The sequence below is a fragment of the Microtus pennsylvanicus genome, chromosome 20 (assembly GCF_037038515.1).
Source record: "Microtus pennsylvanicus isolate mMicPen1 chromosome 20, mMicPen1.hap1, whole genome shotgun sequence".
Taxonomy (NCBI): Eukaryota; Metazoa; Chordata; class Mammalia; order Rodentia; family Cricetidae; genus Microtus; species Microtus pennsylvanicus.
The window spans coordinates 23,872,275-23,899,858 of record NC_134598.1 but is presented as its reverse complement, the minus strand read 5'-3'; the positions used below and the strand labels follow the sequence as shown (position 1 = coordinate 23,899,858).

At 34.8% G+C, this 27,584-nt stretch overlaps 1 protein-coding gene across 8 annotated transcripts in view; it reads left to right on the top strand.

Moving 5' to 3' along the window:
• Mgat4c (MGAT4 family member C) overlaps positions 1-27,584 on the top strand; it is a 481,385-nt gene that overhangs the window by 369,426 nt on the left and 84,375 nt on the right. For 5 of the 8 annotated variants that reach the window (XM_075954475.1, XM_075954474.1, XM_075954477.1 and 2 more), the window contains one exon: positions 26,481-26,588. The exons of the other annotated variants lie outside the window; for them this stretch is intronic. The gene's annotated coding sequence lies outside the window, so the exon portion shown is untranslated. The remainder of the gene's footprint in view (positions 1-26,480; positions 26,589-27,584) is intronic. 8 annotated transcript variants of the gene reach the window in all.

Here is a 27,584-nt window from a genome sequence, read left to right as displayed (position 1 = left end):
TACACGATGCTACATTTTTAGGTGGTTACTAAGAACTAAAAGGTTTGCTTTTAGTAAAATTCTGAAGAGGGCATGGATTGTTTAAATCAGTGTGCTACTTCTTTTCTCAGTACTACATATTGATGATACCAGGAATCCAGACAACCTATGTAAACAGTCAGAAAGAAGCTGATGGCTCTTGATCAGATAGCTCACACACCAGACGCTGCAGGTTCTATGGGCCTACATCTGGAATTAGAGTTACTGCTCTAAGTGAAGAAGAGAACTAGGCCTCTAATAGTTCTGGCCTACGCTGTTATCAGCCATTCTGATCATAGGTCTTTTTCTGGGTTGTAGCTAAATATCCCTTCTGCTGTCTTTGGGAGTCCTAAACTAATATCGCCAGTAAACTGAGGTGAAAGGCAACATAAGGAGTTAAGAATATTTTAATTCAGGTGAAACCAGAGCATCAGCTTGGACAGGTAGTAATTCTATGTCCTTGGAGATCTGTGAATATCTCACGTGTGATGCTCTATGCCTGGGTACCGATCAAATGTCTGCTGAAGAAGATAATAGCAGGAAGACAGATCTCTCATCTGGAAGTGAGAAACTGTTTTCATGACACAGTTCTGAACTGTGGAAATTAATTCCCAAATATGTAACAGGAAAGGGAAGTCAGCTACAAGTAAAAAATCTAAAGCAAAGTAAAGCCACTTATTCACAAAGCAGAAATGTCAAAAAGCCTTGCCTTTTGGTTAAGCCTTTCCCAGGTGCCCTGGTTCTGATAAGTCACTCATGAAAAGGCGGTTGAAAAATTACTGTATACTGTTGTGGCTTGTAGCATTGAATCAGAGGTTGACCTCTTTTAGCTCTTCTGACTTTATTACTTGAGAGATCAGTCCATGCAAATTCTCTATTCCTGGTTTCTATTGAGAGAACTGGGCACATTAAGGTTCATTTCAGTGCTGAACTCGGGAGAACGACAATTACTGCAAAACAGAGAACATGCCATAAAATAGTTGTTATTAACGATCTCTTTAAAACAGATTGACTAAGGTGTACATGAAAGTTAGTACTGCATGGATCTTTGTTTATTTCCTTTCTCAGTCTCACTATTTAGCCCTGGTTCGTTTGGTAATCTCTATGTAGTCTCAGCTGGCCTAGAACTCATGGTACACCTCCTGCCTCAGCATCTGGAACATCTACTAAATATTACACTGCTGCTATTCTGAATAAGGATGTTACAAACCCTCTAGAAATACACACAATGAAAGTATTTGTTACTAAAGAAAAGGTAATAGAAACTCATACTCAGTGAGAAAGGGAAAGACCCATGCTGTATCACAGAAATAAAAATACAGTTTTCAAAATAATTAATCCAGATAAGACACAATAAAATGTTAATTGAATTCCCCACATTTTCTCTCCCACTGGCTAAGAATATATTTGACAAAATTTTGTATCAGTATATACATGCACCATATATTATAGATTATATAATATACAGGCTACTATTAAATTATAGATTATTTGTAAATATTAATTTGATGAAAGAGAGTGAGTCTTTGAAAATGTAAATACATAATTGTGTAAACTACTATGACTCATTGGGAATAATTCCCACTGATCTGTTGTGAAGAAACAATGGCATTATGAATAAAATTAATAACTGCAGAATCTTAAACATTTGTTCTGTAATAAGCATTGCTGCTTGAGGTTTACTCAACATTTCTAAAAATACAGCATTCTGATAAACTAAATGGAGACTCATATTGTTTTAGTGATTATTATAATATATATATAAATGTTCACATATAATAAATTTGTTTGCCTAACATGGAATTTGCTGATACAGAGTTAAACTAAATGTTCATAGTAATAAAAATCACTATTAAGTGAGGGGTAAGTGGAAGCTCCTGTAAGCAATGTATGAATAGCTGATTAGTCTATTCTCCTCTTTACATAAGGAAGCAATTTAGAATCCTGATCACAATTTATCCCAGGCTGAACGGAAAGGCTCCAGCAGAACATTAGTGCTTCCATTAATGTAGATTTTGCTAGCTAACATTTTTCCTCTGTGACAGTTTCATATTCACAATTGTATAAGCCTGGCCTTCTACATGTATAATTTTATGGTTATATTTTAAATGATAATGATGCTATAAATTCTTACCTAAAAGTCATCAATGACCCTAATCGTATTAATACATTTGGTCATTAATATTAATTATTAAAAGTAGATGTAGACTAGAGTAAGTCAAATTTCTTTGGTTTGGAACTCTCAGCATTTGTAAAAGTGATCCAGTTTTTGTATGTGTAATCATTGGTACAAAATCAATCAATTGTGTCCCAGTGAATAATTGAGGAAAAGCATTATTTTTATTATATACAGGAACAATTGAAAATTTAAGGCATAATTTAACAAATATCTGAAATTTACCTACCATTGGATATACACCATAAATAAAAAGTAAATGAAACATAAGTCCTGGTTGATATACCAAACACATAACTGAATATGAATTTACCATACACAATTGTAAAAATAGATTATTAGTATTGTTTCACACATTGAGATAAAAGAAAGAGGTGACTTTATCTTTTGGTAACTTTTTCATATTCAATCAACTAGCAAAGAGCTTTGTGTAATGCAGGTAGCCAATATTTGTTAAGTAAAATGAAAATAAAAATAAATTATAATGAGAATTATATTAGGTTAAAGAATGAAAATATGTTCTTCAAAATGTTAATTTTAAAAGAATTTCTAATTTTATGGATATTTATATACAAGATATTATATAAGATATTTATATAAATGAAAACATTATTCTCGAAACTGAGCAGGTTGATGAGAATATATTTTTTTAAGCTTCTGAGTAAAGCATTGTTTTTAGCTCAAGAGTCACAATTTAGTGGCTGGCTTTGAAGCATAATGCTTAGCAAGCTTCAGGTGCTGTTCTCTGCCTTGTAGTTATTTTGACTCCTATCATGTCTGTAGCTAACTTGAGACATAAGTGGAACATTCCTGTAATTGTATTGGAAAAGAAACTGAAGAACATTCGAGAAGGCAGGAAGTAATATACACAGAGCTATATAGCACAGAAGTAAAGACTTGGGTTTACAAAGCTGTCTGGTTTGAGGGTCTTTCCTTTTAGCCACTAAGCCTTGCAGCTTTTCAAGACACCTATTTCTATTTATGAAATGATGGTCTCAACTTGCTGGTCTACTACAAATAATCTTATACAAACAGTGATTTTATATCCAGAGGATAACATGGATTGGTTTAACAATTTAAGAAATAAATCTAGTATATTTCAGACAATGTGGCAAATAGTGATAATACAAAATGCTTTACGAAAGAAAGACAGAGTCTAGTTGTCTAAAAGCTTTGCATCTTAAGGATGATTTATATTAATTTCCAGGCTAGACTATCATAGAAATAATGCTTCATGTAATCTTTCTTATACGAGGTGATGATGATTGAATTGAACAAGCCTCACACAATAAAGGTACTCACTCTGAGCTGAAGATGTAGAAACAGGACAAAGAATGATTGGCAGGACTTAGGTACTGCACACAGGGAAAACACCCAGAACTAAAGGCAGTACTGGAATCAAATGAATAAGAAGTCTTATTGAATGATAAATTACTAGGGCTCACTACAACCTTCCTAAGTCAATATCAGAAAGCACATAACAAATCTCAAGTCATTTAAGATAAATATAGTTGTTTGTGAATCCTAAAAATAAAATATATAGTAATGATCCAAATTGAATGTATGTATTTGTAGAAATACAGCAATATACATCATAAAAAATTACCTTGCTTTATGACTTTTTCATTATATAAAAGAGCAAACAGGAAAATTTATTTTTTCAATTTTGAAAATTATTACATTTCCAGTTGGTAACAATACTGAGATTCATTGAACTGAATCAGGTATTTAAGATATAAATATAGTTTTGTGAAGAGCCATGCTAATTTTGTTAGTGGGTCTGTATTCTGTACTGTGACAAATTACCTGAGGCTTTCACACTGAAAAAAAAAATGTAGCTTGATCCATGGATTCAAAAGTTTAGTGCATTTTCACTTGGCTTTGTTGCTCTGTGCTTAAGGTCTCTAGGTGAAATGTATAGATAGAAGAGGAGATTGATGTACTACATGTGGCCAGGAATCTAGAGAGAAACAAGTCAGAGTCTCAATATTTTCTGAAAAGAGCAGGCTTCCAAAAAACTAAACTCTCTCCTTTGGATCCCACCTCTTTTTTGTTTTTGCATCTTGTAAACATCATCATAAACAAGAAAATAAGCCTTCAACTTGTGGGATTCTGAGATATTTAAGACTGAAACCATTGCAGGATTATCTTTAGAAATTTAATATGCTTTAATGTCAGTTGCATGTTATATTTATTTTTTAATATTTCATATTTTCCCTATTCCATTTTAAGTGAACATAAGACACTGAAACTAAGATTTTCAGTGTATTCTTTATGTATTTTAATAAAGTAACAGTTTGAAAGTTGTCTATATTATGGGATACACATGTGTAATACATGAAAATGATGTAGAAAAATTAATTCAAGCTAATAGACAGAAGTTTCTGCTCTGCCTTGTCCCATAGCTGTTCAATTAGAAAGTGGTCTCCTGTGCCAATGCATTCAAGCATTCTTTCCACTTTATCTTCTATGAAGTAAAGTGTGGTTGGTTTTATGTTGAGGTCTTTGATCCATTTGGACTTGAGGTTTGTGCATGGATAGATATGGAACTATTTAAATTCTTCTACTATATGTTCTTTTTTTCTATTACCTTAGATAGAATTATAGGCTGATGTCTCAACTGGCCCTTTGTAGATAGTACTGTATTGAGCACTGACTACAAACATCTCAGTAGCACATGGATTTCAAATCTGCCAAAATGGACCATTATTAAGGAAATGTATATTACATTTTAAACTTCCAGTAAGACAAATTAATTTGCTCATTATTTCATTCATGTTTAACTATTATTGCTTTCTGAAAAAAAAATTCCAGTTAAAGCTCTTATCACTGATTATCAAAATTATATAAGTGGCTTCATCATTTTCCTAAGATACTTAAAAGTATTTTTATCTATGTGCATAATAAGAATATGAATATATTGAAGTGTAAAGAATATGAAGGCAATAATAGCATTCTACTAAATTTACATCGCATATGATATTCTTTATGCATGACTTTAATCTCATTGTGAGTTGATGCTTTCACTTGAATAAGTAATACTTTTGAATTATCATATTTTACATTTCATATGGATATAAATTTTTATAATTTTCAATACGGGATAATCAATGGGTCATTATGCATTTTCTTAGAATAGAATGTCATAAGGTAAAATGGAAAAAATGGCATCTTTTACTAGATTCATCAGTTCTCTTTCAGTTAAGGAACATTACAAATGTAAATACTGAGAACATTACAGTGTATGCAAATTATTCATTCATTGTATGCCCCCAAAAAGTTTTCCATGCTGTGGCAGCATGTGTTTTTCTCAGTGACACGTAGCTATGAGTTTTAAAAAGAGTACTTTATATAAAACAGTTCTATAAATGCCTCTACAGCATCAGGGACTCACCTCACAGTAATCACACCCCAGGACGTGGATGGCAAGAAAAGGGGAATTTACATAATTTTCTATTTGCCCAATATCAAATTAGGCCATGTTTTTGGTTTTGTTTTGTTTTGTTGATGTTGTTTTCTGGCCAATTATCTTGCTCTCGTGGGGAAAAAAAGTACTTTTGAGTCAGATTGATCTAGTGATGTGTTTGTTTTATAACATTATTTTAGGCCTTGAGATTCTGTGAGAGATATTTGAAGCTTCTGATCTATAATTACACTACAGAAAATTGAAGATATCAAAACACCCTAGATAATGTATTATCTACTCTGAAACCAGAACATCCTCTTATCTGAACCAGAACATTGCTCATATCCTGTACCTACTATCAATTTAAGCAATATTATCCATTTCTTAGCTGTAATTTACAAGTCAGTGTTTTAAAGATTCACGTTTTAGTTTTTAAATACATAAAATTAAAACGGCAAAATGATATATTTAATAATTTAATGAAAATATAAAACAGAATACCAATGATTTTAAACTTAGGAGTTAATGTTGCAATGCTAAAATTCCTCCAAAATCCCATGAGAAGTTACCTAAAAGTATTTATATATGTGTGCAAATGTACCTATGCAACATGAAAATTGAAAAAAGAAAGTTAACACTTCTGAATTTAGATCCAAGCTTATTTTTACTTTATACAACAATAAATGTTAAAATTTTATGTCACTAGGAAGAAATTAAGTAACTAAACAATAATATCTGTACATGGTGGCTCACTTGAAATGTTATCAGAGGTAGATTATAATTTGGTAGTTAATCAGATCTTCTTAGAATTACAATGTATCAAAACAATAACAATAAGAACAAGACTCAGAAAATGATAGTGAAGCTACAAGTCAAAAGTTTTCTACAGATTTGGAAAATGGCCTAGTTAATAAAAAGTTAAATCCAGTATTGCAGTGAAATAGAAATTATCTTCATTCTCTATTTACAATATGAGATTTCTGATCTCTCTTTCACTTGTTACATTTAGAGTTGTATTTATATGATTTTTATGAATACATGACTATACAGAAAATCCATATATATATATATATATATATATATATATGAATCACATGAGCATTGATTTTTTCTCCTACTTGGTATTCCAATATATTCTCTAGTGGCACCATCAGCATTAACAGATCTGAAATATGCATGTTCTCAACCTGCTTCTTCCTAACTTTTCCATATCTGTGAAAAAAAAAAGAGCTGCTTTTCTATGGATTCAAGTCCTGAGTGTAGGGATTTTAACTGATTAATCATCTCTTCCCTTTGTATAAACACACTATCAAAACCATCCAAAGTCTAGTGACTTAATGCCTCATAAAGTGAATTTTGTTGTAGCATGTTATACACACTATCAACAGTTTGCTCTATGCATAGAGAAATTGTCAGTTTATGTCAAAATAAGTAAGTTACTCTTGGTGGAGCAAATTCACTGTGTACTGTTTGCCTTGTTGACTTAATCTAGTGAGATACGTCAAAATTACGATAAACTAATATATTTCCTGGACAATAGAGAAATTCTGAACCGTGAGATCACTAGACATTGTCACTCAAAACTTAGAAAATTTCTAATTGATCAGATTCTTTCTGCATATGGTCCATTTACACCATGGCTGAGGAAAGTCAACAAGTGGCTCACATCAATTTGACAACTCTGCCATCAGCACAGCATCCGGGGATGTACAAAAGGTCAGCCTATTTCTACAAGAGATTGGAGCAGAGTTTTGGCGACTTTGCAAATCCCTCAGTCAGGAGATGTCCCAGTCCCAACACATTTTACAATGAGACCAGAAAACAAAAGTGAGGAAATAGAATGGCCAGACACTGCTGTGCCACCCAGAGAACTGGCCCACACTTTTGCCATATAGAAGAGCGCTGTTGGGAATATTGCAGGTCAAACGTATGCTTTTTAATTGGAAAAGGTATAGTTTGTCTAAATATGAATCCTTGTGGACTGAATATTTTTATTCACTATGCTTTGCTAAACTATCATTCTGTCTCACCAAATATTTTTTTTTATCCAACTTGTAGATAATTCTGAATAAACATCCTGTTCAGGAAAGGGAATGATGAGTGTATGAAACTTTTGGGTGCTTTATATATTTGGGGTACAAACATTTTACTGATACTTTTAGAGCTATCAGCTTTTATGACCTTGCGGCCTAATGTATGTAATGAGCTGGAAATGGAAATTTTAGAAGGTACAGTACTATAAATATGTTATGATTTTAGGGTCATTTTGCACAATTCACCCCAGAGACAATTTATTAAAAATGTAAATTTTAAATATTTGTTCATTAGGTTCTGATGCATTCACTTGAGAGTTGATATTTTCCCTAAGTGTTTTGAAAGTATACTGGAGATTTTCTCCAAGAGCAAGAGACCTGGAGGCCATCTGTATGTTGGATTTACATCTGTTTGTATCAAGAGAGGGCAATTCATTTTGATAATCTTTGCTTTTAATGGTAAGGAGGCTGTCACTCTTTGTCACACTTCGTCACATTAAGAGGCATGCAGGGACAAAGAGCATTACTTTTATAATCAGTGGTGCAGATTGGGATTCATGAAGTGTAAAATTTAACATCACAAACTTGCAGGATCAGAGCACAGTATTTTCCAGGAGGTTCCAAAGTGAACTGAACCATATTGGTCTCAGAAAAACATTAACACACAAAACTCAAGGAAAGAAAATGGGGAAGCACTTATGTGGTAGCCATTTCTACATGCAGATTTTCTATCAATTAAGAAAAGTCTAGAATGCAAAAAAAAAGTATAAGTAAACATTGGTATTCTGGAGCTAGGATCATGCATGTTCCTAATTCCAATTGTTTGCACAGTACCTGGTTTTTAATGGTCATTCCAGAAGCAAAATCCAGGAAATGTTGTAAATTACATGTTAAATGCATGAAAGGTTAATTTCTTTCTAAACAGAGTATCTTGTGAGCGATTCTCTATCTGGAACGAATACCCACATAAGCAACTAAAAAGAATTGAGGCAATAGTTTTTTCCAGTATGTTACCAGTACCCTGATGGCGAATATATAATCACCTGTATGGCAGTATTAAGAGGAAGAACATATAAAGGGTTTTCCAAGCATGAGGATGAAGTTCTTATGGATCATAACATTAGGATCCTTATAAAAGGATTTCAGACCATGAATGTGCCTCCTCTCCTCTTCCATCACAGGAAGACCCAAGCTCCATCTTGGAATCAGGGATTTCTGTAAAATCTTATCAGAAATTTAAAATCTCAGGTCTTAACTCAAAGACATCCAACACAATTTTCTACACAATAATGCCCAGGATACATAATTTGTGAACCCCATGTTTTGTTTCTTTGAAGTAGGAGCACTTAATGCAGCTCAAGTTCTAAGTGCACTCTAATCCCTTCCAATCTGTATAGCCTTCCACACGCATTTTCTGGTATGTGTGTTTCTCATTCCAAGACACAAACACACACACACACACTCACAAATAGATGAAATAAATAAACATCATTAGATCATTTTAATTATTTAAATGTCTGGAATGAGAAACACACATACCAGAAAATGCGTGTGGAAGGCTATACAGATTGGAAGGGATTAGAGTGCACTTAGAACTTGAGCTGCATTAAGTGCTCAAATTCTCTTTGTATAGGTTCAAAGAGAACCCTAGCTTGAGAAAAGGTATGTATGACGCTGAACATAAGTAATGATAAACATCTAGGTGTGCTCGGTGGAGCATGTTCCTTGAAGAGCAAGAAATATAAATCCTGTAACATTTTCTAGACTTTGCTACATGTCCTTTATACGTCTTACCTCATTTAGATATCAATTATTTCATTCAGGAGACATCTAAAGGTATATTGTTAAACAGATATTTAGAAAAGTTCAGGGAAGGTGTTTGAGTTTTTGATTTAATATATTATCTAGTTTTTTCTAAATATCCTCTTTAATTTTGAAGGCATAAATTACTAATCTATGTTAAAATGTGATCATTATCAATAATTCTATCTTTAGAGATAATATTTGATAGTGATATTGTGGATAACTCCAAAATGTAACGAGGTGGATAAGGTGTACTTCAAAGACTTTGCTCAAGAATTGTTTTCTAAGATATCATCTCAAGGTGTGGGGGGTTCTACTTTAGTTTCCTTCTAGTGTTCTTTCCTGGGTGATATTTTGTGATTCAAAATGAGACATTTAAATAATAATTAAAATGATCTAATGATGGTTATTTATTTCATCTATTTGTGAGTGTGTGTGTGTTTGTGTCTTGGAATGAGAAACACACATACCAGAAAAATGCCTGTGGAAGTTAAAGGGAGACTTATTGGGATTGCTTCTCTCCTTCCAACATATGGGACCCAGAGATGAAAATCAGGGTCTCAGGGACAGCAGCATCCTCTTCTACTCACCGAACCATCTTTCTGGTCCCATACTCTTTTCTTTTCCTTTGGCTGAGTATGGAATTCTAAGTGTATGAGACACTATATGAAATGATGAGAATTGACCCACACTGAGACTGTTTCTGTAAACTTATAGTGATGAATACAATTTACATACATGTACATGCATGTTCATGTATGTATACATTTACATGCATGCACATATATGCAATAAGGGAAGAAGAGGCTATCAATTAGAGAATGTATGACACGAATAGTGTTGGAGAGGAAATTGGGTGGGTGTGGAGGGAGGAAGGAAAGGAGAAAAGTGATTTAATTATGTTTCAATTAACATTCATTAAAACATTTAAGAAATAACTAATTTCAGAATTTAAAAGATTGAATTAATACTTTAATCAATTAAGATGGAATAACAAGCAATTTCCTTCTGATGTTAATCTAGAAAGGATGTATGTATAGCATGTTTATCTTTCTTATCATTTATAAAATGAAGACTTGGGTAATCAAATCAAATTTTGGTGAAGATTCAATTAAATACATGAATGTCAAATATTTTAACATAAATACCATCATATCACTATTACAGAGTATGAAATTATGCTTAATATTAATAATTTATGCTAAAATAAAGACTAGTTTTTATTTAATTTGGCATCCAGAAACTACTATTTATTTCTTTAACCTATAAGAAATTTTAAATAGAACATTAAAATACCATATTGGAGACCCTCCCACTGATATCTCATATCAGAGCCAAACTTTTATTTTTCTTTTCTATAATTGCTCATAAAATGAGAAAGAGGGCTCAGCAGTGCTTGAGGAGAGATATAAAAGTCAAACATTAATTTTATTCAGATGAGATGATTTGCATGCAAGCTATCAGGCTACAAGCTTATCTCATTACAAGCTCACGGCTGTGTTTCATCATTTCTCAGATGCCATTAAGTTTAATAATAAGACTGCCTGTATTATGTATTAAAAATGTGTCAGTTCTCAATTCAGTATAATGGCGAAGTGTTTGTGAATATTTATTACCCCATCTTTAGTGCTCTTAACTTTGTACTAAATAGCAAAGTTAATTGCCTTCATGGGTCTAATTGCACTGTTCAGAGTGTGTTCTGGTCTATCCTCTTCCTCTTCATGTGCAGAGAGAGTTGGAATATGCAGATTTTTTCTGGAAAGCAATAATTGGCATGTGAAAACTTGCACAGGCATATAATTGCACCCTGAATTAAAACACAGTGGGTTTGCTTGGTCTCTTGCAGGGTCAATTAGCTCCATGCCCTTCTCTGTGGGAATACTAGTAGCCAGGCCTGCTGGCTTTAAACAGTTACAGAGACACAGATTTGCATATGCAATTTGTTCTAAGAAATTATTATGAGGGTGATTTTAAGTGACACTAAATGGAATGATTGCAAAAATCTTTTACAATAGTTATTTAATTATTCATTCACTTTGCTTCTTTTCAAGTTAGTAATTCTACAAGAAATAGTTTAAAACAGATTTTACAACCATTGTTTATACTCTTCAATTTGGATTTCATAAATTAATCTTCACTTGCTTTACCCCACTGTACCCCTCCCCAAAAAAACCCTGTAAATTAGACTCTGAAGTAAAGTGAAGAGATTCCAACCATTTCAGGAGGGAATTTTACCTTTCTCCACCTTCCTGTATACCACTCAAAAGCAACATCTCCTAGTGATATAATAAAACATGTATAATCTTATCAGAATCATTAATATTTTTACTAGTATATCTTTAAAGTAGTTACATAAGTGTTTAATCCCTGATAGATGAAATTTCTCAATTAACGTGACCTATATTTGTTCTCTTCTCTGGAGATATTCTAAATTCGGCATGTTCCTCACATGGAAGACAAGAAGAAACTTAGTCCTACTGTTGCTATTCTTTAAACTAAATGATATTCTGTAGCATGGAGGAGACCCTTTGTTAGTTTCTGACTGCTCAGCCCCCTGAAATAATCACACAGAAACTATATTATTTAAAACACAGCTTTGCCCATTAGCTCTAACTTCTTATTGACTAACTCTTACATATTCATTTAATCCAATTCTATTAATTTGTGTATCACTAAGAGGCTGTGGCTTATTGGCTAAAGTTCCTATGTCTGTCTCAGGCTGGGCTATATGGCTTCTCCCTGACTCCATCCTTCTTTCTCCCAGCATTCAGGTTAGTATTCCCCACCTAGCTCTGTTACGCTATAACTCTGCTATAGGCCCAAAGCAGTTCCTTTATTAACCAATGATGTTCACAACATACAGAGGAGAAGCCCACATTAATATTCCATAGGAATGATAGTTTTTATTGTTTTATACAAGCTATTTATGAATGAAAATAGGGAAATTACCAGATCACAGGACACACAATGTAATCCTCTTTGAGAGTTTATTAAGAGAAAGAAAGAAACATGCTCAGGCCTGGGGAGAGCTTGTGTGGGAACGAGAATGTGGAGCAGGCATATCTAGCTTTTAAAGACTGTCTAGAGCATCGCACAGAGGTTTACACAGCTGCATCACACATAGATCACGTGACCATGCTGCACATAGATCATGCAGGGCTTGAGGAATCTGGGTGGCTATATCAGTGGCTATATTAGAACCACTTGAGCTGGCTAGGCATTTTGCCAGAACGGTGGCAACTTTGGGCAATGGAAATGATAACATTTCACCCTTTTGTTTATTATAAAAATTGCACGGGGGGGGAAGTATACTAGATGGGTGGGAATGGGGCATTGGGTTTCTCGAGACTGCTTCCTTCTGATTTGTGGGCATTGGAATGTTTTGGTGGTTGGCCATGTCCTGGGGTAGCTGCTTACTTGAGTTTATTACAGGCTTTGTGGAACTGGCTGGCTGGCAGCTTGGACCCCACAAGATGCTGGCAAGGCAGAAGATTACACTTAAAAAAGTTTTGATCCTGGTAATAAAATCTTTAATAGTTGGACCCACCTTTGTAAGTCATACTTGAGGGTGAATTACTTTTCTACAGGTAAAAATTATACCTGAAATATTATATACACTTACCTCATAAATTTCCAATATTGTATAGCTGTAGACAGTACAAATACAAGAGCAAATGTAACCAATGATTTTGAGATAGACCATTAGTTTAGTCTATCTGATGAGTACTATGCTGTGGGAGATTCATTTTATATAATAGTGCAATTTCAAGGAAGATATTGTCAGCATCAAACCAGGAAATGTCTGAGCAAGTAGATATAAAAGTACATATTTTATTAGTTGAAAAAATAACTAAAATATATAAGGAAAAAATCACATAAGGTTGTTATAAATTTTTGACTCAATCTCAATTATAATATATGTTGTTGAAAGCCATTAGCTATTTTTGTTTACAAAAAAAAGATAAAATACATGTTTTCCTGTACCCCAAATGTTACGATAAAGTGGCCGAAAAGATACCTTTGGCGGGCTGGCCAAAATGAATTGCACACTAAGCAACAGATCTAATGAAAGGGGTTTGCTGGGAGAGGGAGGAGAGTGAAGGCCATCTCGGAGTACAGACATGAGAGAGGGACAGACAGACAGACAGACAGACAGAGAGAGAGACTAAAATACAGAGATGAGGAACAAGACAACGAGAGCTATGTGGGATGGCCAAGGTTTTTAAGTGAGCACATAAGGGTACAAAACTCGAAGTGGCAACAATGGAATTAAGTTGTACCCATGAGCCACTGCCTCTGTACCTGCCACAGATTGGCAGTGCGCTAGCTTACCCCCGATTCTTTCTTCCTAGATCCTACCCACTCAACTATCCAACTTCTCTCTCTCTCTCTTTCTTTCTCTATCTCCCTCCCTCCTTCCTCCCAGCAGAAATCAAAAACCTAAAAGAAAACAAAACAAAAATAACAAATAAAAAAACAAACAATAGGACAAAAATGCTAAACACCCGAACCCACACCTCCCTTAAAAATATTCCACAACAAATAAACCCATGGAGTCTATTTGTTGTGGGTCAACATTCCTAAGCATTGGCTCTGACCTAGGGTATGTTTGCTATCACCAGTGGCACTTCATTGAAGAAATCCTACTCTGTCTTCCCAGCTGGCATCCATTGCGGATAGCTTCTTGGTCTGGGGAAGGACTTCTGTCCACTCTCCCTTCTCAGCTCTTGAGATTTCATCTGGTTTGAACCCATGCGAGTTTTGTATGTGCCATCACAGTTTCTGTGAGTTCATATTTGTGTCGGTCCTGTCTTGTCTAGAAGGTGTGGTTTCCTTGGATTTTAACCATTGCCTACAGTGGTATTGTCTAGTTTATAGAACAGCATTATAAGTGGGAACAGAACAATTGCAGTTGTTCCATAAAGGAAAGCGACATAAAAATTCTGTCCAGATATGATGCATATTAGAGGGAAGGAGCCTCAAGGCCACAAATAGATCTTGAGCATTAGACAGAAATAATATAGTGTATGGAGATATAAACAAGAGGGTCCTTTAACGAAAAGGAGTGTCTTTTCTTTCACACAAGGATATAAGTTTTCCTAAGAGTGAGAATGATTGAGATGGGGAAAGACAAATATAGAAAGTTGTCATAAGAGAGAGGAGCTATATTAAGGGCAATCTCTCAAAAAGGGCAATCCTTTTGAGGAGGGGGCAAACCAACTCCACAGAAAAGAGAGAAAGAGGAGAAAGAGGAAGGGAGAGAGAGAGAGAAAGAGAGAGAGAGATCTGATATTTTCTAACCTTTTAGGTGTAGTTGGAAGCTCATATTGTGTAACGCATTTCATCACTGCATAAGTGACAGGGAGTATCAAGGAGCCAGGTATTAAAAGTTGAGTATTGTCAAGTCACTGAACAGACTGATTCTTAACCTAGGCAGAACTGAAGGATCCATATTTGCTTCTTATAACTATGACTTCACGGAACTTACACTTGCTTTGACAAAGAAAACTTTCAAAACAGAACAAAAACAAAATGAACATGGAGAAAGAAATGCTGAGAAATAGTCAGTGCCCTGTGCCTAGGATGAAGAACTAGAAAGGGCATCAGATCACATAATGCTCAAGTCTAAAAGAGATTTGAACAGAGTAGAGAAAATGAAACAAAAGTCAACCTGTTTTTCTACTATAATTCCTAATCAATCAAACAAGAAAAACTGCTTGTAATTATTTACCATAACAGAGAAGTAAATGGGAAAACACAAAGTAAGGACTATTGTCAAATGAAGCAAAAGAGAGCCCTGGAACTGAAAATGTGTAGAGAAAGAAAGAGGAACAAGTTGAAGAATAAGAGAATGAAGATAGGGAGAGGGAGAGGAAAGGAGATGGAAGAAGACAGGATGAGAGGGAAGAAGAGAAAATGGGAGGGGAGGGAAAAGAAGGAGAAGCTGATGGAATGGAAGCAAAGAAGAGAGAGAGAGAGAGAGAGAGAGAGAGAGAGAGAGAGAGAGAGAGAGAGAGAGAGAGAGAGATTTTGATACCCATTTTCTTCCAACAAAATATGTGCCATGTAGCTAATTAAATAAATTATCATTGTTAAAATAAAATAAAAATAAATAAAAACAAATTAGATAGGATTCGATAGGATAGGCCAGTGAATTGTTCCAAGCAAGCATTGAGAGAGTTTCCCGGTGGTTTTCAGCAAAGAAAGTCCTGCTTGCAACAGTTAGGCTATAAACCTACTAAAATTAACAAAAAAAAGATTGTACTGTGACTCATTGATGAATACTCTTGCAGGCATGCTCAGACCCTTGATAGAGAAAATAAAAGAAGCAATGGTTGTTCAAGTACTGCCCCATCGTTGTTAAAATTTCATGATATCTCCTGTGCTTTCCTTCAGAATGAATACCTCTTATATGCTCAGGCTATGAAGGGATAGTACAAAACATGTTCGTCCATCCTTTAATCTGTAGCCCCTTAAAAATGTACTTAATTTCTTTTATGTGTGTAAATATTTTGCCTGTGTGCATGTATGTGTACCATGCACACGCCTGGTGCCCACATAGATCATACCGGACCTCTGGATGGTTGTGAGCTGGGATGTTGGTCCTGAAAATGGAACCTGGGTCCTCTGCATGACCAGCAAGTCGTAGTAACTGCTGAGGCACTTCTCCAGTTCATGCTCTAAAATTTTTGTGTGGACACATCCTCATGTCGCACCTTGTACAAATAACCTATAACTAAGTGTATAGAAGACAGTGTGTTCCTAACCTTCCTGAATCCCGTTTCTGACACATAGGGTTTCTTTGTTATAACTGGAAGTAGTTAGGAAAGCTCTATTTGTGGCAGGAATATTATTCTGTTTCTTTTAATGGCACACACCTCTCTCTCTCTCTGTCTCTCTCTCTCTCTGACTCTGTCTCTCTGTCTCTGTCTCTGTCTCTCTCTCTCTCTCTCTCTCTCTCTCTCTCTCTCTCTGTGTGTGTGTGTGTGTGTATGTTTATTGGAGAGGAAGGGGAAGGTTTATTTCAGCTTACAGTCAGAGTCCATCATGAAGGAAATTCAGGGGAAGATCTTGGGCAGGACCCTGAACACATGAACTGAAGCAGAGACAATAGAGGAACACTGCTTATGAGCTTGCACCTGTCTTGTTCAGCTTGCTACTTTATACAACCCAGGACCAGCCGCCCACCCAGGTATAAGCCCACAGTGGGCTGGGCCCTTCCTTAATGAATTTTGTTTTCTATGCTCCTAAAGTAATTATTTTACATTGAGAGAGAGAGAGAGAGAGAGAGAGAGAGAGAGAGAATAAATGTCCAGCAAATTAACATGAAACACATCTCTTTTCTGTTATTTTCAATCATCTCCGAATATGAACACAATTAATTTCCTGACATAGTAGTCCATAATGAAACACGATTTCTAGAGAAAACACCTTCTGAACACCTGATTATCTCAGGACCATGGATGTTTTCGCAGAATTAGAATGTAATTAGGTCTAGGTTTGGCCAAACTCCGGAGAAGGATTTGAGGATCTGCTAGGACGTAATGAATGTCTAATTGTTGGTAATTATGTTGTTTAGCTTCATGCACAACCCAATTTATTTTATTTTTGCAGGAGAGCCCATGCCAATTATACTCTGGCCACAACTGCCAAAGCTATCAACAAATTAAATACTGATTGTTAGGGCTGCATGATAATGGCCTCTGAACAATTTGCATAAAGTAAGCAGGCTCTTAAACGAGGAAAAAAAAAAAAGCAAGTCTGTGCTGAATGTTGTATCTCCCTTGTCACTTCTAATTACCCCCTAATAGCTAGCCTGGCCAGAATTTAATGCACACACTAGAGATGGATCGGCATATGAGTACCACAGACGTATTTCTTACTCTTGTTTAAAATATTTAGGGACGATTTAAAAATCTTACCGCCTGAGAGAATGTTGAACAAGATTTGGCATTTAAACCTCTCTCTGTCTACAGAGTAGCTCATCGTTTGCATTACTGCAGCTGAACTGAACCTTTCCTGTTTCCCTATTGCTGCTTTGTTTTCCTGTAAATTCCTCAGCTCAATTGCAGCTGCGGCAATGCAACATGGAAAATGGGCCTATAAAGTTCTGATTGTTTTATTGATGAAATATTTCTTCTCATAAAGTGCTCCTTAAAGTAGAAAATAATTCAACATCTCCAAGGACTGGTTTTCCAGTTTAACCTATGAATATTTTTAATGTTCTTGTTGCAGAGACAACTTCAATAACTTTGAATACGTGAAACAAAGCACGCGACCTCTAGTAAACCCTTACCATAATGCTCATTATGCCCCTTTAGCTGAGACCATACAGCAAAGCTATGTCACTGGAAATATGTTACAGGTTACAATGGTGATATAGGATACCGAGTCTCCGATGAAATGATTCCTCAGAGCGAAGGCATTCGGGTGTAATTCATTGGAACAATAGCTCTTGGTGCTATACAGTACATCACAAGCATGACAACTTTGTGATGGAATGTAATTCATAATCCCCTCAGTCAGACACTCCAATTTTTCCCTGACCCAAGGAGCATTTCGTCTCTATTTTAATAATAGTACCATTACTCTTCTTTTGGTAGTAAATAGATATAAGAGCTACACTTGAGGGCATAGGCGGCGGCGTGGTTTTGATTAAGGAAAGTATCCGCAGCATTATACAGAGCCTTCCTGGTGAAAGAAATACTTGGCTTGGTCAACCAGCAAAACATTCATTTGCTTATCAGCATTCAATTCCTAAGAAAAATTAAATAAAACAAATATGAAATACTCATTTTTAGATAGACAACACTTTCATATTGTGTGTTAAAGTAAAAAAGATATGTGGATTAGAAGGCATGCTTTGGGCTGAGCTATGTCAAACTATCTTTGCTCACACTCATTTACTCTCGCCTTAGCGGTGTCTTCAGGACAATATAGGCCAGCTTGCTGATCTGCAACCCCAGAATAGAGCTCTATGAAGATCTCCATTTGTTCCACTGGAACTTATGGATATAAATTATGCGTGAGATAGAGGTAGGATTCGCAATGGAGTTGTAAGCATGCTTCCTTAGCTAAAAGGAGCATCCTGAAAGTGAACCACATCAATCATGATCACAATGACATCCCAATCCCACTTGGCTTCATGTTCCTTCCACCAGCTCCTGTTGCTATTTATCTTGATCCAGAATATTATCTACCCATTAACAAGGCATGGTTAGTGTTTAAAGTTCTGCAAACAATAAGTTTTATCTTCTTTATTTCTTATCTCTATTTGTTCCTACCATGGTTTTAAAATGTTCTATATACAAAAATGAATATTTCATATTTGTATTCTTGGTTTTTCTTAGCAATAGAATTCTGATAAATTAAATGAAACTAAAAACTCTAGAGGATCCTAATAACATATAGCCTTATAACCTCAGCTACTTAGGAGGCTGAGATAAGAAAATCACAGACTCAAGATTAGCCTTGGATATAGAGTGAGTTCAAGGTAATTTAAGCAATTTAGTATTGTTGGGAGCAGTGAACGCCCAGATCCTGAATTTCTTGTAAACAACTTGTTTTCTCCTGATCTAAGTGCCTACAGCTGCTCTGAGCACGAGACTCTCAGGAGTTTCTAATGGCAGGGGAATGGTTTCTGGTGCTTTTGGCTGGGGCGTTGCTATCTCTATATAATCTGCCCCTGGACACAATAAGGGGGGCATTCTTGGGCCATTCTGGCATCAAGGAGGACCCATGTCTCTCTCTGTCTGTGAATCTTTGTGAGTTTCAATCTCCAGCCCCTTACTTGGTTCACGAACTGTATAGCGGCCCCAAGAGCACAGGCAAGCCTTGTGAGTCCCATAGTATGATCATGTCCCAAAGAGGGGACAAGGAGAGTCTCATTATAGAGAAAAACTTCAAATGCGTAAAGTGATAATATTTTTCCTGAGAGAGGAATTTCCTTCTCTTTGCTACCCCCCTAAAAAATCCTAAGTATAAATTTTCTCCCCTTTTCCATCTATTTATTTATATATCTCCCATAGCAACTTATCTGTACCTGTATTAGAATTTTTTGGACTACTCTTTTGAGTTTCCCTCCTGTTTTGGATAGTCATGTCCCATTATAAATTGGTTTTACCTAGGAAATCTTTACCCTTAATGAGGACCTTGATGTATGGTGATTTTTATTAGTGAATGATAGTAGTAGAGATACTTCTTAAGTTACATCACTTGTGAATTATACTATTATCCTGCTTTGCTATGCATAAATATAGGTACTTACATTTATATGCAAAAAGTGCCTCTCTTTAGAAATGGGGTGATAATTATATTAGATCAAGATGTTTAAGCATATATCACTGACTGGACACTTTAATGAACAGAATTCACACATGTATATAAGTTTTACATTATTATATATACATTGTATATTTATATTATATAATGTATATTCTGTTCATTAAAGTATCCAGTCAGTGATAAACCCTTAAACATATATTTTTCTGGAGAACAGAGTAGCCAACAAACTTAGTTTCCTGTGAGAACCCTTCTTGGCTTTTAGAAAGGATATTTTTCTTGTGTTCTCACAAGAACCTTTGTTCTGTGCATCAGTGGAGAGGAAATATACACTCTGATGTCTTGCAATCATGGAAAGAACTTGTATATATGTGGGCAAGGCATCTTAAAGGGAAAATGGAGACACAACCAGCTTTTCACTACTCAGGGGGGAGACCTCATCTCTCAACTATGAATCTTGACTACATTGGCTGGATTTTCTTCGTTTACTGATTTAGTCCTACTTTCTCTCTTCAGAATGTATACCATGGCTTAAGGTTTCATGGTGACATCATCACCTGAATTGCAAACATAAAATATAGCTGTCACTAGCTGATCTTAAATTCCAATTACCTTTTGAAACACTAGCATCATTCCTCTGGGTGGTGGTGGCATATGCCTTTAAACCCAGCACTTGGGAAGTAAAGGCAGACAGATCTCTGAGTTCAAGTACAACATGTTTGATTAAACAACTTCCAGGACAGTCAGGGCTACACAGAAAAACCCTATTTCAAAAATCTTATGCAAGAAAAAAAACAAAACAAACAAACAAACAAACAAAAACAACCCACATACACACACAAAACATACCAAAAACGGAGAATCCTTCTAGCTTCGCATCAAAAGTATGTCATGAAATGAATAGATTGCAGCCATTGGAAAGGTCACAAAATTGGCAACAACTTATGCTTCTACATGTGAGCATTGTTCAGAACCTGTAAACAGAGGTTGCTGACACCTGAATAATCACCCAGAAACCATATTAATTACCCTACTACTTGGCCTATTAGCTCAGGATTCATACTAGCTAACTCTTACATCTTACATTAACCTATTTCTTTTAACCTGTGTATCACCGTGAGACTGTGGCCTAAAGTAAGACTCCAGTGTCTGTCTCCTATGGCAGCTACATGGCTTCTCCCTGACTCTGCCTAATCTCTATATTTATCTCTGTTTGGATTTCCCTGCCTGGCTTTACTCTGCTAGGGTATTGACCAAAGAAGCTTTATTCATTATCCAGCAGAAGGACATCCCATATCAAAAACCTGATAGGAAACAAACACCTTGGATCAAGGATTCTAGTAACGGACTTTTATTGGAGAAATTTAAATTTTTTGAAGGCGCACTCAATTGGCCTCAGAGATTAGAGAGACTTCCAGTTTTAGAGTTCCACTGGCAGGTGTGTCTTAGAAACACACACCTTTTTGCCACTTGAATTGTAATATCTTTTTGATTTAAATTACATGCTTTTAGTTATGATCCACTTAACACCTCTCAAACTTAAATAGCTTTTTTTTCCTTTATGACTGAAAAGTTGAATTTAAATGATAGGTGTAGGTGGTAATTGGTGAAATGCATTTTATAGTACAACTCAGAGAATTAGGGGGCATCCAAAGAGGCAATCACTAAACCCTTTACCCACAGCTAATGGAAAAATGTTCGGCTTATAGCTGACCCTTAAAATGTTGAGTAAAACTGTCAATTATAACTGTTAACAGCCATCCATAGTCTTCACTGTATTTTACACAGAGATATGGAAGAATATATGTGGCATAACGTTATGATCAGCATTTGAAATCGGGAAATCTTCTGTTAAATATCTCAGTGTTCAGCTTTTAATTATCACTCAATTTAGTTTGAAGAAAATTCATATCAGTAGACATTACTATTTAAACTTCATTTTCTTTTTCTTAATATTGCTTGATAAAAATCTATCTCAATAAGGTTTGTGTCTATGTAAGAAAGTCATTTCTTTGAAAACCTTATTTGTTGTATGTTATAATTAGATTGTACAAATACCCACTAACTATATGTGACTTACAAAAAACGTGTGCTTAAACTTACCACAGGTATTCTTATATGATGCTTATCACAATGGTCGAAGAAGGCACAGCATCAATAACAAAGCAGAGAAACATTTGCTCTTTGGTTGTATGTTTGAAGGATAGGGATTACAAGGACATGGAAATTTGTGATGAAAACTGATCAGAAGTATGTGTATTTGTACATGAGTAAAAATGGACTTTCCAATTCCGTGTACATAGTATGCACTGACACTGTCATGTACTTTCTGTATGCTATATATGAATTTGCACAAAGCAATATATAACTGACTTCATCAGTTATGAAAGTTGTGAGGGGGGTGTTTTTCACAAATATGACACTTCTTCTGAGGTAAAGGAAAAATTTGTGAAAATTGGGGAAAAATACAGTATAAACAATTGGAGAAGTCAATGAAAGCCCTGATTGATTTTTAAGGCAGCCTTCCCTGAGCAATATCAACAGCAGAAAGGTCATTGTGATAGTATCATTTAAAATGAGTAAAAAGAAAAAAGCATGTACAAAATCCTGGGAGCAAGTTAAGGAATTGAGGTGCAGTGTCATCACAGCTTGGGATGGAGAAGTTAGACCATAAAAAATTCAGAGACAATGTTAGATTTCCAGAATTCATATGGCAATCATTAAGAAGCCATTATATAATTGAAAAAATGAATAAGTTACTTAATAGGGTTTGTGTTTGTAAACAGTTACATCACAAAAACAGATAAGAAATATAGCAGACCCAAACTAAAGGTTCTTGATATAAATGAAACCCTAGTAATTCTTATAATCTAGAGACTAGTTATGAATATAAGACTCATGTAAATATTTGGAATATTATTTTAATCCTCCTGCTAAACCAAAGTTTTATATGTTAGGCATCTAATATTTCTACTCTTGATATTTGAAGAAATCTTAGACTTACTCATCAGAAGATTATATATATATTGAATGTGTTAATTTGTAAAGAATCATGAGTTACCAAATATTTGTCATCATAAGAATATATAAATAAGTTGCAACTTTCCCCAGAATTTGAAAAGATAATAAAGTTATATTATGTTTAGATTATGAAATAATTCATTACCTTATAATTTTAAATATCGTAACTTTAATTGTCCTAAATAAAGACCCAGGACGTAATTGTTGTGTCAACAGAAGAAAATCATAGAACATTATAAATACTATTATCTTTTATTTATATTTTAAGTGCAAAACAAGTGAACAAGACAATCTAGAAATGCAGAAAAAAATGATGAATTTTAAGTAGTTTTAGGAAATAAGTGATAAAAGAATAAGCAAAAGAAAATTCTCATTATCTGGCTCAAGACAGAATCGAATAGGGTAATGGTGAAGAGTACAGTACATTTTTATACTAGATGTACATAAATATTTTAGTATTTATGGTTTATATTTCATATAATTTTGTAATGTTTATGATTGGCACATATTTAATTGCAAATAAACTTTGAACATAAAATTATTAAATTCAAGCCTGCCATTTTAAATATTAATACAATCTCATAAATGTAACCAGTTAGTTATGCTAAAAGCAAGGCCTCAAGACAAAGGAAGAAAAAGTTGAAAGTGACCGTAAAAGGCTGTGGAATTTTTGAGCAGCCTTGAGAACTTCGTCATAGATTTTTCTTCTGAAATCCATAGACAAATGACATTACTTCTGTCCATGATTCTTGGTACCTTTCTATGTTGTTCTTTGAGTATTACTCATAAAAATTCAGATGACTGAAGTCAGCCAAATAAACATACTTATAATCTTCTGCCCAGGTTTGAACATCCCTTTGGTATCATCGTGTACATTTTGTTTATAAAAAAGGATATGACTAATAATTCCCTTGCTAATTTTACTCCAGAGAATACTGCTGTGGTATAAATATGTCCCACAAAGATTGTGGATTGTGAACCTAATCCCAGTATTTACCTGTTAATGTTTGGAGCTTAGGCATTTAGTGTGTAATTAGTGCTGTATAATGTCATTTATCCAAACGATAGAATACATGATATTATGAGAAAACAAAGAGATACTCAAGATTGTATGTTAATTCTTATTCTTTTGCCACAAGGTATCCCAGGTCATCTAATGTCATCACAGGTGAGCACATACCAGATGTAGCCTTGTAGGTATTGTAATTTTCAGCCAGCAGAACAGTAATACATAAATATTTGTTTTTAATAAGTAGGCCAGGCTCAGGTATCCTGTTACAACAAAAGATTAGTTGGTTTATATTTATTAGGTATTACATAAAATGCAAAATTGGAATTGAGTTAGATCATTATTTCTTTTTGAGCTTGTTATCTTTTCCAGACATTCAGATGCGAATTGTGGGTAGGTAGATATTTTCTGTAAATCTCAAAGTAAATTCTAGCCTAGGGAAAAACTTATGACATTAGATAGAGATAGCTGAAAATTTATACGGATGACATATAGAGTGACTGAGAAAATGATTCGAGGCTGAGTACTTAAGAAGTCACACACTTTTATATTGAGAGAAGAAGGAAAAGTTCACAGGGATAATGACGAAGAAAAGCCAGAAATTATGTGGAAGATGGAAGAGGGCAGCATCTTGGGTCATACGTTGAGAAGCAGAAAATGTCATAAGAATTCATGTTTTGTTTGTTTGAAACATGTTACCTGAGAAATGATTGAAGAAGTAGGTAAGAGGGAGAGATAAAACAAGAGTGTAGCTTTAAGAAAAGACACAGTAACACTCTTGGTTTCTTATGCCCAGTCTGAAGTTAAAATCGACCCTGACAGCTGTTTCTGATAAATGAGATTGTATGGATTTTGATAGTTCTCCTAGCAGGACAAGATCGAGTTTTCCTATTTATTGAAGTTGAGACCCTCTTCTTTTCTCTGAAAAGGGGGTGATTGTTGTCTGTAGATAGGCCTGAAAATTCCACTACACTACCAAGAATCCAAAATCACAGGAAGTAACTGGATAGAGCAAAAATGAAATGTTTACTATGTTCAAAGGCTATCTAGCCAAAGAATCAAAAAGTCCCTGCTAAAGATGGCATCATAGTATCCAAAGAGAGGTTTTCAGTGTGCTCAGTTCATAAGAGTTTAAGGTAGGTTGAGAACTGACAATGATGAATTTGAATAAATATACTTGATTAAAGATGGCAATGGTTATATGACAAATGATAATTTATAAGAACTTGAACTTTGTCCTTTATGCTGGAAAAATCAATGAATAGTTTTAAGAAGGAGCCTGACAAATCATATTGGCAATTATCTCAGTGAAGACAATATAATGACATATGATGATACTTTATCAAAACCTGTGAAGATATAAAAATAACAGGGAGGCATAATAAATGCTTTTGGAATTAAGAAAAGGACTAAGGTTTCTTTCTCTTTTACTTAAGAAGTACTTGTCCATATATTAAATAAGAAATATTCAAAAGAAAAAATAATACATTGTAATAAATGCCAATAGACCTCAATATTTACAAAAATATAAACAAGTTGCTGATTTAATAGAATAATAAAAAAGGCTGATGAATATACACCAATTCAACTTTTAAAGGAGAATTCAGTTGTCTAGGTTCTTTCCAAAATACCAGACAGCAAAATTATGAAAGCATATAATATTGTCAGTCAGTTATCTTATGAAACAGCTTAATGAGTCAAATCATTTCCTAAGTAAGCATGAGATTCTTCTGAGTTGAAACCTCTGCCTTCCTACAAAACTCTACATATGGCTTCATGCTCCTGTCACCCCTGATGTGGGAGTCAGAGTCAGTGAATAGGAACTTCATGACCCACCAGTGTAGCTAAAATCACTACCTTCTAGTTTAGTGAGAGACCCTCTCTTCAGATAGCAATGGGAAGGACTATGGAAGAGGACATATGACAAAGGTTCCACATTCATGTACATCTCTGTGTCTATTTAATCTAATATATAATATATATTATATAGAACTTAAGATTGATATATGCCAACATCTGCATGACATTTAAATGTCATTAGATCAAGGAGAATACAAGCATTTTGACGGAGCCAGAATCTGATCAGTTTTATAGTAAAAACATAAATCAAAGCATTATGTTGTTATCTAACAGTCTTTAAACATGTGAAGCAAAGGACACCTTCAGGGGTAAGGAAGTTTCCTTTCCAAAGTTCTGCTGAAATACTCCATTGTAGAGTAGCCTGCTATTAGATCTCTGCCTGTGACAAATGGCTCTCAGCCACTGTCTCTCCACTGTCTATCTCCCCAACCTTGGACATCAGCATTCTTCTATGAATGCATTAGTCATTCATGAATAATGACATAAAAGCTTAGCAATGCTCCAGACAGAGAGCCTTCTATTATACTTTCCCAACAGCCATTAATATCTATAACACTCAGCAGTTTTCTAATTTTCTTTTCTAAAGGACGAGCTATAACTGTGTGACAGAGTAGCATGAGGTCCAAAACTACTACCGGTTTCATTAGTGAATGTGAGAAAAGAAAATAAGTGGAAAAAAAAGGGCTGTACCACTATCCGGCACAAGAAACTGTGGCTTAAAAATAGAAGACAGGGAAGTGATTGTTGGATCTGAAGTACAAAGTACAACAGAATGCATGTCATTTTATAAAACCATTTGTTTGTCCTCATAAATATCTTAGATAATAAAGAATTTCTATGTTAGGTAATAATACTGGCTTCCTTTGCTTCCAGAAGGGACAGCATCAAATTGATCTCCTGCTTGCTATGAACTCTCAGTAAATTGCCAAGTTCTATCAATGGTTAAGAAGACAAAGCAAGTAGAAACATCTCCATTTACAAGTAAGGAGACTCTAAGTATTTTCAAAGATAAAATGGTTTACATGAAGGCTAACTAATTCTCTGGGGAAGGTACTTTCTCCCGCTCTCATCATTCTCTCATTCCCTTTGTTCTTTGTCTAAGCTGTGGACCCATGAGCTTTCCCTTTTCATGTTAGCATCTCCATCAGTACATCATTGTTTAAGGCTTATTTAAACAGCCACGTTGATGCAGTTTCGTGGGCATATCCTCTATGGTATTTCCAGGAGGTACAAACTAACACCATCTTGACTATGCCTCTGGCTCCTCGCAGTGTTTCTTTCTTCTTCTGCAGTGATCCCTTTAGACTTAGGTGCAGGAATCATGTTATAGGAAGCAGAATGAAGATTGTCATTTGGACATTGGTCAGAATTTGTTGCTATTTTATTCTTTTTATTAGTTAAAGTACAGCGACCAAGCCAAAGCTTATGGAGTTTTCTAAAGAGAAAAGGAGAAAAAAAAAAGAATCTATACAGTCTACAAAAGCAGTGAACTGACTGAAGCCTGTATTTCTTTTTGTTGGTACAGATTAATTACCATTATAGCATGCGTTTATTTAATAACAATGTAAACAATTTTGATATTTTATGACAACATGTTCAAGTAATAGTTCATGTCAGCATACTTTTAAAACATGCTTGGTATCATGAGCTTCATGGTCAAAGTTACTTTCTAAGTTCACAAAAGGAAAAAGAATATTTCATTTGAGGTTTTGAAAAGTGGAACTCACTGATATAAAAGGTTAAAAGTAAATAATGGAACAGGAATGGTTACACTGGGTTAGAAAAACAGAGCATAGATAGAGGAGGAATATAGAAATGCATAATCACACTAAAGTCCCCTTAAAAAGATATATAGATACTTACTGCCATAGAAGCATAGAACCTTGCTAAAAAGAAATAAATAAGAATAAAAGAGATTGATATGTGGTGACCAGTGTGTGTTGTACAGGAAACCAAGAAAAAAAAAGTTTTGCAGAA